The sequence below is a fragment of the Lepisosteus platostomus genome, chromosome 15 (genome assembly GCF_059453375.1).
Source record: "Lepisosteus platostomus isolate fLepPlt1 chromosome 15, fLepPlt1.hap1, whole genome shotgun sequence".
NCBI classification, from domain to species: Eukaryota; Metazoa; Chordata; class Actinopteri; order Semionotiformes; family Lepisosteidae; genus Lepisosteus; species Lepisosteus platostomus.
Genome location: NC_142625.1, coordinates 15,798,014 through 15,809,650, shown reverse-complemented (window position 1 = coordinate 15,809,650; position 11,637 = coordinate 15,798,014).

Below are 11,637 nucleotides of genomic sequence, written 5' to 3'. Positions count from 1 at the left end.
TTGTTCGAGTAGAATTTATATTAAGCATCGCCTTTAGAAATTTCAACCCATCATCAACTAATTTTCTGTGTGAAATTCCGTCACTTCTTAAATATGTTTTCATGCATTCATTTACAGATAATTGACCCAGTGTTGAAGCACAGAGGGTTTCAAATGCGGTTCACGGTATTATGTCACTTGTCAATGTTTCTTGGACATTCTGCATTGGCGAATTCCATCCATTCATCAGCTGTCGGAAAACTGCTTATCCTGGTGAATCTCATTGCTCCTCAGAGCAGTTTTTAGAAGCCTATAGCCAGTATATTATTGGAAGGAGACTGGAGCACCAAGCCATAACTCAGCCAAACATGGAATCGATGAGAAAACTCCACACAGACAGATGCCTGTAGTCCAAATCACACCCAGAATTCTAAACATTTCTAACCACCTTATTGAAGTCCAGATTTAATGTGTCATCGTTTTTCCCCTGCTTGGATTCAACAGTTGTAAATGCAAGCACAATGGGAGTTCTGTCATTTGTGTCCAAACAGTCAGTCAGTTTTTCTGCTAATGAAAGGATTTAGTAAATAAAATGAAGCTACACTAAGTGTTTATTAATTATGGGACAAAGAGGCAACCATTTTGATACAAACTAATACTTGTGGCTTTCCAGGTGAGTTCAGCAAGGGTATGTGTTAAAGCACAGTTTTGAATGTTTAATCATCCATTAAATGTTGTGTCAGAGATGAAAAGAGAGTTCAACCATGCAGGCCTGGAGAGGGTTCACAGACATAATTTTTTTTTCTATAAGAATATTGAACATGTCCAGTGATTTAGTGTACACCTGAATGAGATTGACTAACGGCAGGCAAAGACGGTCCAGTCCAGTCCAGAGAGCCCTCCGTTTTTGTTTTCCACACTTCCACAGTGCCAACAGGAGAGAGCCAACAGGATTCACTGAAAAATTCAAGGGAACGTTGATGTTGGCAAGTCAGTAATGTCCCCTGTGAATGAAGTTCACCCAACCCTAGCAGAGATGCCTAGGCAGAGCTGCTTTGGGAATCAAAGTCCCAGTCGGACAATGGCATTGCCTACTCTCCTCCTGCAATTGACCGTAGCGTTCAACCTCCTCTCCAAACGGGCACCTTTCCTGGTTAAACCACTCCAGAGCATGACCCCCACGCCAAAGCCACACAAGCTCCGAGTGCCTTGCTCTCTGAAGGGACGTATTAAAAATCTCATTTTTAGCTTTTCTCCTCGTCTTTCTCAATGGGTCTCCTTAATGACTGCCGTTTTCCAGTTAGATGGGATATATACTTCTCATTTGCAAAACGAAAACGGCGACAGGCTGTGGCCTGCGATGTTATCATCGCGGTATCTCACTTTGTGTGGTGGAATTTTTGAATTTATTATCTTATGTTCTCTGCCAGCATCAATCACATTACCCTTGCAAGTTTAAATTTGCTCCCAGGGCTCGCAATTAAGAGTTCAGCGCTGTACCGTTTGTTATGTGATTTGCTATTGTTCTCGCCTGTATGGACAGCAGCCATTAAGCATGCTTTACTGCGATGTTCACGGGCCTCACACTTTTCTTCAAATGGGCTTGTGCCGGTTATTTATTGGGCCATCATTATGTGCTCTTCGATACAGGATCGGTAACACTCTGCTCATCTCTAATATAATAAAGGAATTTATGTTCTGGTGGCTGCTTGCTGAGTTGCAGCTTAAGTGGTATTAAGCCGTATCATTCAAGTATCAGATTTAATACATTAATGATTTTTGTGGTTCCTTGGGTGAGGACTGGCAAGGTTGCTGTACTAATCAGTGAAACAGGACAGGGAATGCAGAGAGGTAGGAAAGACAAAGCAGTTTTCTGTGAACCTTATCTGTAAAGAAAGCAGCATAGACGATAAATAATAAAACACAGTCTCAGAGATATGTCTTGGCTTCTGCCGGCATTGTTTTTGCAGCTCTAATGGGGAGTAAATAAATTTAATATACCAGCAAAGCATGAATCAATTGTAATAAATCAAGAGCCAGTGGCTTGTGACTACAGTACTTTAATGAGCATGTTGCCCTTTAAGTTTGGGAATTAGAAATATCATAGAATGTATAGAATTTAAGCATGCTGGGTTTTTTTCTTTAATAAAAGGCTTGTATATGGCTTTTTATTATATCTAAATGTTATATCTAACATCATAAAGAATGTAATTATGCCTTTAAGGGTATATATTTCTCCACTCAAACTTTCATGTAAGAAAATACAGTGCATGTTTTATTTCATAAATGTTGACAATGATTATAAAGGTCTATTTTAATAGGTAATTTTAACTTCATCAGTCGAAGGATGTGAGGTTAAAATCATGCCTTATTCTAATCATTTTGGATTTATTGAAATACCTGTTGTATCTTTTTTTTAAATGGTCAATTTTGCCTGTTGCAGAGACTGAATTAAGTGATTTTAAAGGAACCGAACTGAGCAGGAAAAGCTCCGTGCATCTCGCACAATGGTAGATTCTACCCTTTTTCCCCCAAAATGGGATTAATTCTCTTATTTGTGCGGCATGTGCATATGCTCCAAAAAAAAAGCCTTAAGGACGTTGTCAGTAGGACCTAACAAACTCAAAAATGAGAAGTGACTCAGAGGAGCCTGATTTATGGAAATCGGGTCGCCAGAATGCATTTTCTTATTGAACAAAGAGTCCACATGAAGGCATTACAGTAAAAAGAGCTTATGCAACATTGAATTGTGCAAAGATGTTATTTTCTCGGTATAGATTACAGTCCCTCGCTCAGTTCTCGTTCTCCCACTGCTCTGCTGACACTCTCGACCAGCTCTCTGCTGACTCAGAGAAAGAGCCGAGCAGATGAATGCATTTCCATGCAGCTGTCTTCCTGCAAGGTGTCGAAAGACAGATATAAAAGATTTTTTGTTGTTGTACAAAGAGAAAGAAAATCAACCCCCCTCCCCAGCACACACCACTTCTGTTTTTAAATGTTTTTAGAAAGGATCTGCAATCATTTTTAGGATGACTGAGCCAGTGAGATTGAGTGTTATTAGCATAAATTATCTCACCCCTTGACTCTGAAAAGAACACATTAGCTTCTTTCTGCTTTCACACTTAATTACCCCACTTATTCTGTGCTTGCCTGTAGACAAAAAAAACACACACAGACACACACACAGGACAACAGGCAGACCGAAGCCAAATAGGGCATAAGTAATATATACAGTCCTAACTTGTATGCAAGATGGCAGTAGTGTAGTTACAGCTGTGTTATACCTTTAAATTAGGCTTATTAAAATGAGAAGAGGTTACATTTTTCTGGAAGAAAACCAGAAATTAGTCCCCATGCATACGTCTGAGAGTTTTATTTGTCAAAAGCATGAATGATGATTTGTTTTATCAGAGAAAATTATTTGTGGGTCTCCTTCTCCACAGCCTTAACCTGCTTTTCATGTTAATCTCATAATGGATCGCAAGAGAAACTCTTGATGGTGATGTCGTCGGTCTGGGTTGAGCCATGAGCACTTTTCGTGATTTTAGAAGGCTTCTGAATGGCTCCGTAACATTCCCTCTGGGTAGAAAATGATTTCAGATCCACATGATCTGCATGATTTTAAAGTTTAAATTTCAAAATGACATTGCTGTTATCCCAACATTATTTTTCCCTGAAGCTGAGGGGTCATTTTCCCTGTAATATTCAGTTTTGACTTATTTTACAGGAGGAGGATTCCTTAAAATCGTTTATTGTCGATGTTTGCTGCAGAGCTCGCGGTAGAGTCTGGTGCTCACTGTTGCTGATTCTAAGGAACCATTTGTTGAATTGCAAAATAGAATTCCTAGCCCTGTTGGGCATTGTGCTGAAAACAGCTGTAAGAGACATGGTTCTTATTGATTTCAGAAAGGAGGAAAAGCATAAAGAATGATAAAATTACACAGGAAGAGCACATTATTGAACGTTTCTGACTTCGCTGCATTCAAAAGCTATCTAAAATGTAACAGCAAAGGGTCCTGGAGTGACTCATCGGGTAAAAGCCTGTCTGGAGTGGAGGATAAACTACGCAGGATGGAAGTCACAGAACACCCAGCTCTGCATTCTTTATCTGCTGTTAGTGATATGCCGATATTTATTTTACCTTAGAAAATGCGATGCTCTATAAAAGGACAGGTATCATTTAAGCAGAAAGTATGAAGTATTTATAAAGGAATGAGGTTTGAGCCTGTCGTGACATGGCTTCTTGTACATAGTACCACTGTTAAAAAAAGAATAATACTGTAGATAAAAAACAATAGTGAAAGCCCTGGGAATCCTGTCTCCAGTTTGACACATTTTTTTTTAAGTGATACCTGTTGGTTTTGAACTGGAGAGAGCAATTTATACAGGAAACCCAAAGAGCAGCGCTTCACGAAACACTTTGCCGAGCAGGTGGCAGAAACAGCCCTTCCATGCCTGTCTGGAATAGGGCCATCTGAGAGAAATCCCTTTCATGTTCCTGCCCCTGACAGGCCCACAACCTGCCCAGCAGATTTTGGTACTCTCAGTGGGAAATGGGTGCAAATAACCGCTTCCTTTCCAAAGACAAAATGTACAAAAGTACACAGTGTATATAGTTTACTGTATGTACAAAACAATATGCCAAGCACTATATGTACAAAAGCTACTGTATGTAGTTTACTGTATGTACAAAACAATATGCCATGCACCATATCTTAATGAGAGGCGTGAAGTGGTCTAGGAAGTTCATATTGGAAGTAGATACAAGTTGGTGAGTCTTGCCAATTGTTCCAGCTTTATACGTTTGATAAGGTTGAGCACTTATAGTTAAAAAAACTATATTCATACCTTTTGTACTTAGAAATATGTATTCAGCCTAATATACTGGTAATGGGCAGCAATGTATCTTGTGAATAGATTGTTTGTAATTGTTGTCAGCCACTGAGGGTGTCAGCTTTTGTTTTGTTTGGCCTGGAAATACAATATATAGCTAAGAGGGAAACGCAAGTCACTTTGATGATTAATTCCACAGAGGGAAATCTCTGGTACGATCAAAATCGTTATTGTAAAACTAAAGATAACATGGAAAAGTTGTGTAAAAAAGGGGTTTGTTCTTCTTGCAGCTGAAACAGCTTCACAAATCAACTGTCAAGTATGAGATCTGTCAAGCCAGTGCCCAATCTCAATTACTCTGTTAGGTGCCTCAGTCACACTTTGCTTTTGGCCTGTAAGAGCTAATCAGCTTGTAGCAGATTCTGAATACAGATGATGATATGTAGTACCTGTTCTCCCCACTATAGGCTGAGGTGCTGGAGAGCACTTAATTATTAGCTGTTATCACATCTAAAAGCCTACTAGATAATGTGTAAGTTCAATTCAGACCCGCCCAAGGCTTCCAAAGTTCAACCCATTTCATTCTCTTGCCACAATTCCCTTAATTACACGTCTTTCACTTGCAGTGTGCAGATTCCAGAGAGATCCACCAGTGCTCAGCAGGGCAGACTGAGACTGAATCAACGCAAAGAGCTCTTGAGTCTGCTGAGAAAGAGAAACGTGGGGACTAGCCCATGATCTTAATCCAATCACGGGACTTTACATTTTATTACAATGCCTTTGCATAGTCTGTAATTGGCTGCTCACATGCATCAAGTGCAACATAATTTGAGTAAGGACATGCTGAAAATTAATGTCCATATTCACTGTTATTTGTATTTTATTTGGTGCTTTAGATGAAGAGGGTTTTGAGCATGGTTCAGGGTTTCAAAGAACCAAGCACCAGTCATCATCCCCAGATGCTTCTTAAAAACGGCGTCTGGAAGCTAAAAGCTGGAAGGATTTTGAAAGAGTGTGAAGGGAAGACATTCTCCCAAGGCAGAGAGAGAGAGGTGAATTATGAATGTCTATAATGGATTTGAGGAGATAAAATTGAAGCAGAGTTTCTCGTGCAGTTCTGCAGGCCACACGTCGCAGAAGCCTCTCATGCTGACAGACGCTTTTCTAAGGCGTCACCTGGGAACTGAATACCTGGAAGGGTCTAAAAAAAGAGAAGGAATATTCGGCTGCTGTTGACTTGCAACACATTCAGCCCCCTTTTTAAAAAAAAAAAATCCCACCACATCCGAAACACTAAAACTTTGATCTGACTTAAACCAATTGCAGGGGTGGCTTTTCTGATTTAAAACCCTCAGATCGCATTACGGTCCCGTGAAATTTGGCTTTTCGAGATCTGACAGCCGTCATGGGAGGCCAGTCTTCAAGGGAAGCGTTTATTTGTGCTGGGCTAGGGCCACAGGTCTACTGTGCAGCTCAATTATAGAGAAATTGTTTATAGGCGATCAATCAGATTTGCGAGGAGCTCAGTGAATGGTGTCAGACTGTGGCGCTAATTCAGGAGGAGAGAGTGAAGGGAAGAGAGGAGGGGTAGTGGGGGGTGGGGGGGTAACAGACCAGCATTAGTGCTGATGAGATAGATCTGGGCGATGTTTTTCTATATTCATATTTCAGTGACTCTAAAGCTGCACAGCTGTCTGGGCTCATTGACCTTTCCTTCTCCGACGTGCCTGTTGGTGTTCATGATTGCTGCTCGGTCTTGGGTTTCGTGATGGGGACTGCGGTTTAAAACAGCCTCTGGTTGGGGGCACTGAGGTTTGAAGCATTGAAAATAGACTAGTTCACGTGGGCAAAATGTGATCTTTTTTAATAGATCATTTTTATTGCAGGAGGATATCTGTAAAAGCTATCCCTCTATAGAGGGATTTCCAATTTAAACTTACCACTGCACTAATTCATAGCAGTTAAATCTGTAACGAACTCTAAAATAATATGAGTGTATCTGCTTGTCAGTATGTCCATTGGCAGCCCTGTCAAAACAGATCCAATGTGTAAAAATGTTGATTTTACAGACTCTGGGAGACAGTATCTTTGTGTTTCTAGGGCTATATGGTCCCTTAAGACCCTCAGGTTCCTAGAAACTTGAGTGTAAACCCCTTAATTAGTTTTTTAACAATACTCCTACTTAATATATTTAGTATTGTAACAGTTCTATGAAATACATAAACATTAATGTAGTTAAATATTGTCAGCGGAGGAATTACTCTCAGAATTCCATGATAGAAAGGTTCTTCAGATTTCGTAGCAACAGGTAATTCAAATCTTTTTTATGGAGTTCATACCTTTGTATCCTGCCCTGTAGCACAGAACGTATTGCACTGGACCACCTTTAGCAAACTCAACATTTCTCTCTGTGCCTATTTGTTTTGTCTTAAACGCACACCACCAATGTTCCTCCATATACTAGCCTCAGTTTCAGGGCAAGACCATGGAAATCCTGATACTGTACGTACTTTCACAAGTCCTTTATAAATAAAAACTAAATCAAAGAAGTCATGAAGAAACCAAATACAACTAAATACTTTGATATTGTTTCACAAATGTCCAGTTAGTCAGCTCAGCTTCGTTCGATAGCTCAGCCTGATAGCTGAAATAATCACAAATTCTCACCAAATTCCAATCAATTCGGTTTGACCAACAGTCACTGCTATAACCACTGACATAGAGCACAGTGCCTCATTCTTCTTCAAAGTGACTGGATATGGGAAACATATTGTTTTGGTTTTCAAAAGGACTATTTTTGTCAATGCATTTCTGCACAAAGCAAGTGTTTTTTTAAATTTCTGTCCTGAAAATATAGATGCCTCAGTTACCAAAATAATTTTGTTGACACTTATTTAGTTAGATAACAGATAGTGACCGGGCTACACGATTCTCATTTTTCAGTTTAGGGGTTGTTTATTGGGGCAGGAGAGCCTAACCTGTTTGAGTCGCTCCATGTCTGCCCTGTGAATTGGACTGGATAGATCCTGAGGTGTTACTTCTTGCTGATTATAATGTTTCCTATGTTGTGTCGAAAAGCTCGGTTACAAATCTCAAATATCCGTTTTTCAAGCAAGCTCACGAATGCGGAAGGAAATCTTTTTTTTTAATGAAAAATAAATGAGAAATGATTCAGGGAGCCAGGGAGAAGGACTGCTAAGAGGTGCACGTGCCATGCTGTTAATAAGGCCATCTGTAATTACAGAATGTAGTGTTTTCAAAGCCGAACAGGAGCCATTAGAGTGTCAAGGAAGAGCTGCTTTCTTCCCAGGGTTTGCCTACCACCGCTGGGCTGGGAAAGTAAGAAAAAACAACTCTCAGGAGCCATGGGTTTTTTGCTCAGACACTTAATTTATGCAATTTAACAAGTTTTGATAATTGCCTCGCTGTAATCTACATACCATTTTGAAGTGTAAATGAGCACAGACAATAAAGGGAAAAATCTGGTTGCTTTGGACCCTGCTACCCAATTATTTGAGAAGTTCTATTCTTCCTTTCCACATACTAAAGAGTGTGTAAGACTACTGAAGGAGTGTGTTTTCTTATGACAGCCTGTGCAAGGTTGGTCTATTTTTGGGGGTGTCCTGTACTCAGTTTACTTAATACTACAGAACCTGGGACCTCAGGAGCCCATAAACTCAAGATGCAGTGTTTTTGCAGTGTCAAAATTAGCTGTTTTTTTTAATTTATGACAATAATAAATTCCTAACAGGAAGGAAATAGAAATAGTATACAAAATTATGGTTTATAATACATTTATGAGGGACATACAAAAGCATTTGGCAGTTTTGTGCCCGATATTTTTTGCACGATATGTTCCAGTATCTGATTTTATACAGATAATGTTTTTTTACCTATAAAATTACATTTAAGGGCTCCGGGTGCAAGCAAATGTCTATGTTTATTATAGTGTTTTGTCAGGGAAACATTGTAATTAAGTCAAATTCAGAGATTATTGATCAGATCAGTGCCCTTCTAAAAAACGTCTGGTAAAACTCGGTCATTGGTAATATTTTTTTCCCTTCTTGTGCACAAGAGTCCCCTTAGTCTCCTTTCCTTTGTGTGACTGTTTTGCCCTGTGTGTGAAAGGCAGCACCTTTGAATATGAGCCTGTCTTTCTTGAAATGGAAATCAGAAATCTTATCAGGTTACTCCGCTTCTCAAGCCCAGGAGCTGGGGGATTTGAACCTAGGATCAGGAGGCCTTATCTCTTCCTATCAGCCCAGACGACCAGCCAGTAAGCACTGTAAATACACCAGATAGCGACTTGCAAGCCATCTGCAGCTGAGATACAGTGATACTATTAAAGCTGCCACAGTTTGGCCAAGCTGTGAATGACACTGATGCCCCCCTGACATGGAAGGTTAGACCATCACAGGCCTCATGGGACTGGGGGGAGAGTCTCCATGGCGACACCTTCTAGGTGGCTGTTGCGGTTACCAGATGCCTAAGCTGCAGAACATGGGGGACAAATTGGAAAAGAGTGGGATTGGTGAGGTGGAGAATTGTTGGAGGCAGAAAGGTTGAATTGGCAGATGCGGATGGAGAATGTGGTTTGAATTTGGATTTCATTTAAAAATGATAAAAAAAATAGATATAGTTTTTCTTGAGCATTTGCAGTTCTGCTGTTTATGATCTGGATTTAATGTGTCACAAAAAGCACTCCTGAGACAAAAACCAACCCCTTGTGATAACATTTCTTTAAAATGACCTTCTGGGCCTCCCATTTTAAGGGTGACATGAAGCAAAGCCCTTCAAGGAGTAGTTAAAGGAATGCAATACTACTAGAGCTAACCACTAGTTGATCCTAACAAATGTTAAAGTCTACGAAGAAATAAAATATTTAACACGTGAAATTCCAAACATTCTTGCCAAACTCAAAATACTGTTAAGGACCCTTATACAAATGCTAGAAACTGTCAAAAGCGCAAAATCAATAGCAACAGTCTTATCTGAGAATCCCTGAAACGATATTAACTCAAGACAGTATTTATACTTCTCTTAGTGCGTCTTATATAAAACTTTTCTTTCTCTAAGGGAGATACTGTATGGTACCATTATAATATCTTCTATAGAGTCTCCGGTGTTTTGTATAGTGAGAACTGGACTAGAAGGTGTTAATGAAGCTGAAATATGTGCTGGGATCCCTTCCATAGTAAGCTGTTTTCGAGCGACTGTGCGGTCTGTCAGTGAACAACGCAGCCTTGCTTACAAGCGAGTCACTTACACGCCAAGTACTGTACATTTGTTGAAAATAGAAAACTCGGACTCTTCACAGCACATTAGTGTTGCAGCTGTAACGGATCAGATTGTGGGGCGAGAGGTTCTTTTTCTCATTTAATATGTTCAACTCCGGCGATAAGTAAAATAACGTAGTCATTTTGTGTCGAGCAGGACCTACGTTTTTGGTTTATTCTTTTTTCTTTTTATTTCAAGTTTTATTGTTGCTTTCTACATTTGTCCTGTAGCGATATTAATAACAGTCACCACAGGTGTTTCTTTATTCTCACAGTCACAGCGTTCTTTACTCGATATATATATACACAGTATGATGTGCTGAATATAATTTGAGAATGATGGAGACGTTATTTTCTCTTTTGACTCACAATGCGGTCTTTATAGAAGAATCCGCATGCAACCAGTGTGTTTCGAAACTGGTACATTATTTCAGTTAGTCAGCTTTGGACACTGTCAAACAATTCATTTCAAAGGCTTGTTTTGCATATGAAAACAAAGAGACAGTGCTCTCACACTTAAAAGGAATTAGTTATCAGCCAGATGCTTAAATTATCCCATTAAATGAAGGCTCTATATTTGGAAAACAAGAAGAGAAAAAGCCTGTTGTGACCCTTTGAGGCAACAACCTGCAAATCACTGGCTCTCAACCAAAAAAATCTTCATTTCAGAAACTAAAATAAATCCTGATTTCTTGAGTGTGAATAGTTAGAATGTGTAGATGAAAGAAAGAACTCACAGGTGGGTCCTAAGTAAGATGAAATATAGTTTAAAATTCTGAAAAGCTTTTACATACTTCCATTAAATATTTAACTTATGAATATTTAAATATTCAAAATAAGGACTATTCAGTGTAATGACAAAACAACAGAAGTATAATATATTTTATATATGATTTAATAATATCAAGCAACAAAAGCATGCAGTGCTAAGTACTTTAAAAAGCTACATGTTTGCAGGCGGAGGTGGCAGGGATACTTAGTATTATTTGGTCAGTTTTTAGTCAGTTTATTTAGTCACCACATCTCTCAATTTAGGGTCAAAGGGGAGTCAGAGCCCATCCCGGTAAGCAACAGGTGCAAGCAGGTTACACCCTAAATGGGATGTCAGTCCATTCTAGGACAGACACAAAGACACCGACAGGTACACACTCAAACCTCGGTCCAATTTTTCCAGAAGCCAATTAGCGTACAGTACCAGACCTAGAGCGCCCGGAGTAAACCCACACAAACACAAGGGGAACATACAAACTCCACACAGATAGCACCCCAGGTCCGGAATTGAACTGAATGCTGACCGCTGTACTGTACCTCCGCGCGTGAAAAACAAATTGTTTTGTTAACTTGTTTACGGTCAGAACATCCCTCTGAGATGCAGATGTTGTGGGCTCAGTGTGAAGCTCAGACACTTTACGATATTCTAAAGCATTAATAAGCATTGTAAGACTCGGGGGTGTTTAAGTGCCTCAGATATGTTAGTTGTGTTTTGTCCGAGGTGACTAATGTCTGCTTTCAGTATATGTGGGTTATAATCTCTGGAAGTCCATATACA